Source organism: Mus caroli, chromosome 15 (assembly GCF_900094665.2).
Source record: "Mus caroli chromosome 15, CAROLI_EIJ_v1.1, whole genome shotgun sequence".
Classification (NCBI taxonomy): Eukaryota; Metazoa; Chordata; class Mammalia; order Rodentia; family Muridae; genus Mus; species Mus caroli.
The window spans coordinates 48,614,339-48,623,173 of record NC_034584.1 but is presented as its reverse complement, the minus strand read 5'-3'; the positions used below and the strand labels follow the sequence as shown (position 1 = coordinate 48,623,173).

Below are 8,835 nucleotides of genomic sequence, written 5' to 3'. Positions count from 1 at the left end.
TGGAAATGTAATTGAGGAAAATATGTAATAAAAAAAAAAAAGAATTGACAAATGGGACCTCATAACGTTGCAAAGCTTCTGTAAGGCAAAGGACACTGCCAATAGGACAAAATAGCAACCAACAGATTGGGAAAAAATATTTACCAACCCTACATCTGATACAGAGCTAATATCCAATATATACAAAGAACTCAAGAAGTTAGACTCCAGAGAAACAAATAACCCTATTAAAAAACTAGGTACAGAGCTAAACAAAGAATTCTCAACTGAGGAAACTCGAATGTCCAAGAAGCACCTAAAAATATATTCAACATCCTTAGTTATAAGAGAAATTCAAATCAAAAAAACCCTGAGATTCCACCGGACACTAGTCAGAATGGCTAAGATCCAAAACTCAGGTGACAGCAGATGCTGGCAAGGCTGTGGAGAAAGAGGAACACTCCTCCACTGTTGGTGGGATTGCATGATGGTACAACCACTCTGGAAATCAGTCTGGTGGTTCCTCAGAAAATTGAACATAGTAGTAGCTGGTTCCTCAGTTCTTCAGCTATACCACTCCTGGGCAATGCGAAGAATATACTCCAACATATAACAAAGACACATACTCCACTATGTTCATAGCAGCCTTATTTATAATAACCAGAAGCTGGAGAGAACCCAGATATCCTTCAGTAGAGGAATGGATACAGAAAATGTGGTACATTTACACAATGGAATGTTACTCAACTATTACAAACAGTGAATTCATAAAATGGATGGACTAGAAAATATCATCCTGAGTGACTTTACCCAGTCACAAAAGAACACGCATGGTTATGCACTCACTGATAAGTGGATATTAGCCCAAAAGCTCAGAATACCCAAAATCCAATTCACAGATTACATGAAGCTCAAGACGAAGGAAGACCAAAGGGTGGATGCTTTGGTCCTTCTTAGAAGGGGGGAACAAAATATTCATGGGAGTAAATATGGAAACAATGTAGGGAGTAGAGAAAGAAGGAAAGGCCATCCTGAGTCTGCCCTACCTGGGGACCCATTCCATATATAGACAACAAACTCAGACACTATTGTGAGTGCTTGCTGACAGGTGCCTGATATAGCTGTCTCCTGAGAGGCTCTGCCAGAGCCTGACAAATACAGAGGTGGATGCTTCCAGCCAACTATTGGACTGAGCATGGGGCCCCCAATGGAGGAGTTAGAGAAAGGACTGAAGGAACTGAAGGAATTTGCAACTCCATAGGAAGAACAACAATATCAATCAACCAGACACTCCCTCCCTGCCGCTGAGCTCCCAGGGACCAACCAAAGAGGACACATGGAGGGATCCTTGGCTCTAGTAGCATATGTAGCAGAGGATGGCCTTGTCAGGCATCAATGGGAGGAGAGGCCCTATGAAGGCTTGATGTCCTAGTATAGAGGAATGCCAGAGTGGGGAAGCAGGAGTGTCCGGGCTTGTGGGAGAACACCCTCATAGAAGCAAGGGGAGGGGGGACTAGATAGGGGGTTTCCATATATGGGAAACCAGAAAGGGGATAACATTTGAAATGTAAATAAAGAAAATATCCAATAAAAAAGACAGAAACATAAGTAGAAGAAATCTATAGAGAAGCCTCAGTGAGAGAAATAGATCCACAAATAGAAAGTAGCAGTACAAGGAAAGCCCATTAGCTTCTCTTTATACAGATCCTCTTCAAAATGCTCTCACATTAGCAAACTTTGCCAAAAATAATTTTAAAAAGCTATACCTTTTCCATTCCTTTATAAATGCAACCTGAAGACCCCTTCAGCTCCTTGGGTACTGTCTCTAGCTCCTTCGTTGGAGACCCTATGCTCTGTCCAATGGTTGACTGTGAGTATCCACTTCTGTATTTGCCAGGCACTGGCAGAGACTCTCAGGAGACATCTATATTAGACCCTTGTTATCAAGCTCTTATTGGCATCTGCCATAGTGTCTGGGTTTGGTGATTGTTTATGGGATGGATCCCCAAGTGGGGCAGCCTTTGAATGGTCATTCCTCCAGTCTCTGCTCCGAACCTCTCCTTGGGACTAAACCACCAATCAAAGAAAACACATGCTGGGACTAGTGGTTTTAGCTGCATATGTAGCAGAGGATAGCCTAGTCGGTCATAAATGGGAGGGCCCTAGGTACTGTGAAGGTTCTATGCCCCAGTATATGGGAATGCCAGGGCTAGGATTGGGAGTGGATGGATTGGGGAGCAGGGGGAGGGGATGGGGAATTTTCAGAGGCGAAATTAGGTAAGGGGGTCACATTTGAAATGTAAATAAAGAAAATATCTAATAAAAAAGAACACTGATATAAAATTTAAAAAACACAATCTATAAATTCTGTCTTAAGTCCTTCATTATCCAAATTTGTTGACAACATCTCTTCCTTAGTAATGGACCATCTGGTTCCTGCTACTACTTTCTAATTGATGCCTTGACATATTATTTAAGCAATGCATTCTTACTTAACTTCATATTAATTTCCACTACTTAATTTGACTAGGCATATTTTGTGAAACACTTGGATATCAAGTGTCATTAACAGTGTCAATTTCACTTTCACATTCATTGAGCAGATACCTGTTGTATTTGTGCTTGGTTGGCTATCCAGCTCTATGCTGAGCTCAAAGGAATTGAACATTGTATTTTAAAAACCTGATCTGTGCCTAAGATTTTGGTGGAGAATCTCTGAACAATATCGTTTAATGTTGTTGAACAAGTGAACCTGTGTAAAGATCAATGACTCTGGAGCTAGGACCCTATCCCATACATCTATGAGACATCACAGATGGATTCAGTGTAGTTGGTTTCCTTTCCAAGGCCCCTTCCTTACCCTATACTTGTATTCACTCCTAGAACCAGGAGAATGTTGGGGAATATGCAGTGATAGGATGGATTGGGGTGACTCAGTAGATAGACACAGAGACTCTGTGATTCTGGACATTATCTGTACATGCACGTACGTGTTCTGAATTAAAATATTAGAAAGTCAGGAATAAAGAACAACAGGAACCTGCATGCTCATGTAGTACGGACAATAGTATCACAATGGCATTTTGTCACCTCTTAACAAGGTTAAGAAAAAAAACTATAAAAATTATCAAACTGGGAGTTCATTTTTTTTCCTATTTTACGTTCTTTAAAAATTGATTTTTTCCATACAATATATTCTGATTACAGTTGTCCTCCGTTGACTCCTCTTGGATCTTCTCCACCTTCCCACTCATCTAAATCCACAACATTTCAGTCTCTCCTTAGAAAACCAACAGGCTACTGCACCCAGGGAAGCTGGTAGGCTAACTGCAGATCATCCCTTGTCCCTCCACTCCCTCAAACCCAATCCTCCAGTCCCACCTCCACTTCTAAAGCAGAATACTTGCTGTGGTCTCCCCTTCCCCTCTGTCTACTTCCCAAGTGGAACACATAGAAGTTTCTCTCCAAAGCTTCCTTTGCCACATTCATGGCTTCATGCAGGTAGGCTTTTTGTCTAACTTCATCTCTCCATCTATTCCTTCAACTCCATCCCTCATTCTGATCCCCAGCTCTGTATCAAAACAGCAGTTGAAGATTCTCCTCTCAGACCCCATTTTCAGGGGACTAAGCAGAACCTGATGAAATGTTCTGCTTTTCTCCCTTCTGTGGACCTAGGCCCCTCCCCCAACCCATCCCCAATACCTTAAAACACATTTACCTGGAAGCTTAAATGGTCATACCTATCAGGATTCCAGAACAATTTTCTTCTAGACAATACACAGCAACACCTCTCTCCTAAGAACCAGAGAGGATAATAGAAATCAAGGAAAAAACACTGGAGAGAGAGAGAGAGAGAGAGAGAGAGAGAGAGAGAGAGAGAGAGAGAGAGAGAGAGAGAGAGAAATACCAGCACCTTGAATTATAATCGTCCTAAATACAGAAGACTAGATGCTAGCATAAAAGCACAATCAGTAAAAGCTATGACATCATGTCTCTACTAGAGTCCAGCAACACTACAACTGTGGGACCTGACTACTGGAATATAGCTGAAGCACAAGAAAAAGACCTTAAAACAGCCTTTATGAATATTATAGAGGTTCTTAAAGAGAGAATGAATAAAACAGTCCCAGATGACTAGATGCTAGCATAAAAACACAATCAATAAGAGCTAGGAATATCATAGAAGTTCTTAAAGAGGAAATAAATAAAACAATCTAAGATGTGTAAGAGAAAATTTAATCAACAAAGAAGAACCTGTGGGAAATTTGGAAATGAAAAATTTAGGGACTCAAACAGGAACCTCTGAGGCAGGGTTCACCAAAAGAATATAAGAGATGGAAGAGGGAATCTCAATCATTGAGGCTGTGATAGAAGACATGGATCCCTTAGTCAGAGAAAGTTAAATTTGGAAAATCCTGTTACATAATATCTAAGAAATCAAGGCACTATGAAAAGACCAAATCCAAGAATAATAGGTATAGAGGAAGGAGAAGAAACCTAGGTTAAAGGCAAAGAAATTTTCTTTTGTTTTTGTTTTTTGAGACAGGGTTTCTCTGTATAGCCCTGACTGTCCTGGAACTCACTTTGTAGACCAGGCTGGCCTCGAACTCAGAAATCCGCCAGCCTCTGCCTCCCGAGTGCTGGGATTAAAGGTGTGTGTCACCACGGCTGACCAAGAAAATATTTTTAACACAATCATAAAAGAACATTTCCTTGACTTAGAGAAGGAGGTACCTATCAAAATACAAGAATGATACAGAACACCAAACTGGGATAAAAAAAAGCAGTAACATAATAAATCGAACCAATAAATACACAGGACAAAGAAAGAATTCTAAAAGCTTCGAGGAAAAAAGACCAAGTAACATATAAAAATGGACTCAAACTAGCACAAGATTCCTCAATTATAGAATGTAAAAATCAGAAAGAACTGGACACATGTTCTGAAGGACCATAAGAGAGCAAAGATGCCAGCCCAGTCTACTATACACAGCAAACCTTTCATTCACAACAGACAGAGAAAATAAGATATTCCATGATGAAACCAAATTTAAACAATATCTTTATATATAAATCCTGCCCTATAGAAGGCACTAGAAAGAAAACACCAAGCTGAAGATGTTAACTATACACAAGAAACACAGATAATGAATAATCCTAAAGCAGTAAATCAAAAGAGGGAAAACACATACACATACCACCACCACCACCACCACCACCACCAGCAGCAGCATAAGCAGTGCCACCACCACCACCACCACCACCACAACAACAAAAATAAGAGGAATCAGCAAATCCTGATATATCTCAACATCAGTGGATTCAACTCCCCTGTCCCCCAATAAAGAAGACAAACTGCCAGAATAGATGTAAAATCAGAATCTATCCTTCTGCTGTATCCAAGAAACACACCTTAGAAAATCAAGTATAGATACCACCTCAGAGTAAAATGATAGAAAAAAGTTGCATCAAACAAACAAACAAACAAACAAACAAACAAAAACCCAAACAACAACAAAAAGATCTATGGTCAGGTAGCTCAAGTGCAGAATATATCAGACTTTCAAAGAAAAGTTAATGCCAATATTTCCTACATTGTTTCACAAAATAGAAACAAGGAATATTGCCCAATTTGTTCTATGAGGCTACAGTTACCCTGATGCCCAAACCACATAAGTTCCAGTAAAAGAGAGAGAGAGAGAGAGAGAGAGAGAGAGAGAGAGAGAGAGAGAGAGAGAGAGAGAGAGAGAGAGAGAGTTACAGAATTACCAATTTCCTTTGTGAGCATGGGTACAAAAATTCCCAACAAATCCAAGAACATTCCCAAAAGATCATCCACTATGATCAAGAAGTAGGTTTCATCACAGAGATGCACGGATGCTTCAACATATGTAAATAGACAAATGTAATATACCACATAAACAAAGGAAAGATTAAAAACCACATGATTATTTCATTAGTTGAAGAAAAGGTATTTGACAGATCCAAAAAAAAACTTTTATGATAAAAGTCTCAGAGAGATTAGAAATACAAGGGACATACTTAAACACAATAAAGACAGTTTACAGAAAATACACAATCAACATTAACTTAAATGGGAAGTCAAACAAGTTCACTAAAGTTAGGAAAAGGAAAGGTTGTCTACCCTCTCTATACCCATTCAAGACCTAAAGTCTTAGCCAGAGCAATAAGCAAAGGAGATCAAGGGGATACAAATTGGAAAGGAAGAGGTCAAAGTATCTTTATTTGCAGGTGATATGAGAGTACACACAAGTAAACTTAAATTGCTCAGGGAACATCTATAGCTGATTAAACACTTTCAGCAAAGTAGCTGAATAAAAATTTGAGGGCAGGGAGTTGGGAGTGGTGGGTGGGTAGGGGAACACCCTCAGAGAAGAAGGGAGAGGGAGGATGGGATGGGAGTTTTGGGAGGGGAGGGGACTGGGCAAGGGGATAACATTTGAAATGTAAATAGAAAATATCCAATAAAAAATTTTAACTCAAAAAACTAGTAGCCCTGTTATATGCAAATTACCAAAGACTGAAAAGGAGATCAAGGAAACAACACCTTTCATAATTACCTCAAAAAAAAAAAAAAAAAAAAAAAAAAAAAAAAAAAAAAACACCTCTATCTTGTGGTAACTCTGACCAAGCAAGTGAAAGGCTTGTATGATAAAAACTTTCAGACCTCAGAGAAAGAAATTGAAGAAGATCTCAGAAGGTGAAAAGATCTCCATGCTCATGCAGTTGCAGGATCAGCATAGAAAAATGGCCATTGTATCAAAAACAACCTACAGATGCAATGCAATCTCCATTGAAATTCAAACTCATCAGAAAAATGCAAAAACAAAACTACTTTGAGAATTTTCTTACACTAGTCAGAATGGCAAAGACCAAGAAAATTAATGACAAATCATGCTGGTGAGGATGTGAAATACGAAGCCCATATCCATTGCTGATGGGAGTGCGAACCTGTACAGCCTTAATGGAAACCACTGTGGCAGTTCCTCAGAATGATGGGAATCTATCTACTTGAAGATCCAGCTATTCTACGCTTGGTCATAATCCCAAAGGATGCTTCATGCTACCCCAGAGGCACTTGCTTCCACTGCTGCTCTATTCATGATAGCCAGATATTGGAAACAACCTAGATGGCATTTCAACAGGAGAATGGATAAAGAAATATGTGGCACATTAACAAAAGGGAATATTACTCAGATGATGAAAGAAATGAAATCATGAAGTTTGTAGTTAATTGGATGACACTAGAAAAAAATCATTCTGAGTGAGGTAACACATGCAGAAAGACAAATATGGTATTTGTTTGCTTAAATGTAGATATTAGCTTTTAAGTCTTCAATAAGCAAGCTACAATGGATGTTAATTTTAACCTGGAAAAGGAAATCTCATTTTCGGTCTGCTGCAGTATATAGGAAAGTGGACCATGTTCCCTGCATCGTGACTTTCCTAGCTTCCTGGCAGTAGGTTGTTCCATGTGTTCAGCACTGGCTATGCCACACAATACTTGAAAGATGGCCTGCCTTGCTCTTGGATGAATAAGCTGAGCAATAAGATGACACTGGTAAATTAATATTTCCAGATGTCCATTTTCTAAGGGGACTTTCAGTGTAGCCTCCCACATATTGCTATGTCCATCTCACTCCATATTAAGTTTGAAGAGATATATGAGTCTCATATCTTTCCTTGCCTTGTCCATAGGTGGCCCAGAATATGGTCCAATAACAAAGAGGTGGCTTTAAGTTTATTTTCTGAATGGTATTGTTTTTCCTAGATAGGGCTTCATTTTAGAACAGGGAAAGCACCACTATTGAAAATATTGTTTTACTTCATCAAATACTACTTCATATGATGTCAGCACTTTGGCTCACACCAAGTAAACAAATCTAGAAGAGCTTGAATGCAAGGTGTAGTTGGTGTCACTTGGTCAACGAAGTTGGTATCAGTGGTTTATCTAATCTTCCTTATTCAGGCAGGGCTAGTTCTTCTGATGCGACACGATTCAATTAATAGATTAAGTATCAGTGATGCTTATATAAGCATGGTGGTCATGGTGGTAAGGAGGGAGAATAAGTCAGATTTTATTTCTTTTTAAAACACTTGCCCATAGCAGTTCAGTGGAACCATAAGCAAAAGCAGTGCCTGAGTTTTCTTCTCTTTTAAACAAGGGCTGTGATCCCCATACATGTCAGCAGCGCTAAAAATAAAATAATGGATGAGCCCTGTTGTAAACTCTAAGTGATGTGCATATAATTTGCTAAAAAGATACAAGTATTGTCAAGTGGCAACAAGAGACCTGAAATGATGCTTACTGAGTTCTCAAATCAAGCACAATCATAGTAAATAACTCCCCAATATTAAATTATTTACATGACATTTCACTTGACTATCTGGAGTTCAGAATTTTACTGCATGTATTTACAATCCAACCCTAAAAGAGCAAAGATAGCTATAAAATATAATTTAGAAGACTTTTATGATAGGATAGAAGATTGCAGATCAAATAATTTGATGCATAAAAGCAGGCAGACTCATTAGGGAATGAAATGGCATGAGCTATGACGGTTGATAAAAGCATTTTTAAAAAGTTACCAGGTTATACAAGTGAAGTTCCAAAGGCTAAATGGAGAACAAAAAGAGATATAACTTGTTGCCTGACCTATGCCTCCCAACAGTGGGTGGAGAAGAGCAGAATGTGTTGTCCAGGGTAGACAGTAGCTGATATAATGCTTCATGAAGAAGGAAGAGGTGGAGGAAAGGAGAAGAAGAAGAAGAAGAAGAAGAAGAAGAAGAAGAAGAAGAAGAAGAAGAAGAAGAAGAAGAAGAAGAAGAAGAAGA

General features: G+C 39.0%; 1 protein-coding gene across 1 annotated transcript in view; it reads right to left on the bottom strand.

Moving 5' to 3' along the window:
* Colec10 (collectin subfamily member 10) overlaps positions 1 to 8,835 on the bottom strand; it is a 51,923-nt gene that overhangs the window by 36,657 nt on the left and 6,431 nt on the right. The gene's annotated exons all lie outside the window — the stretch shown is intronic.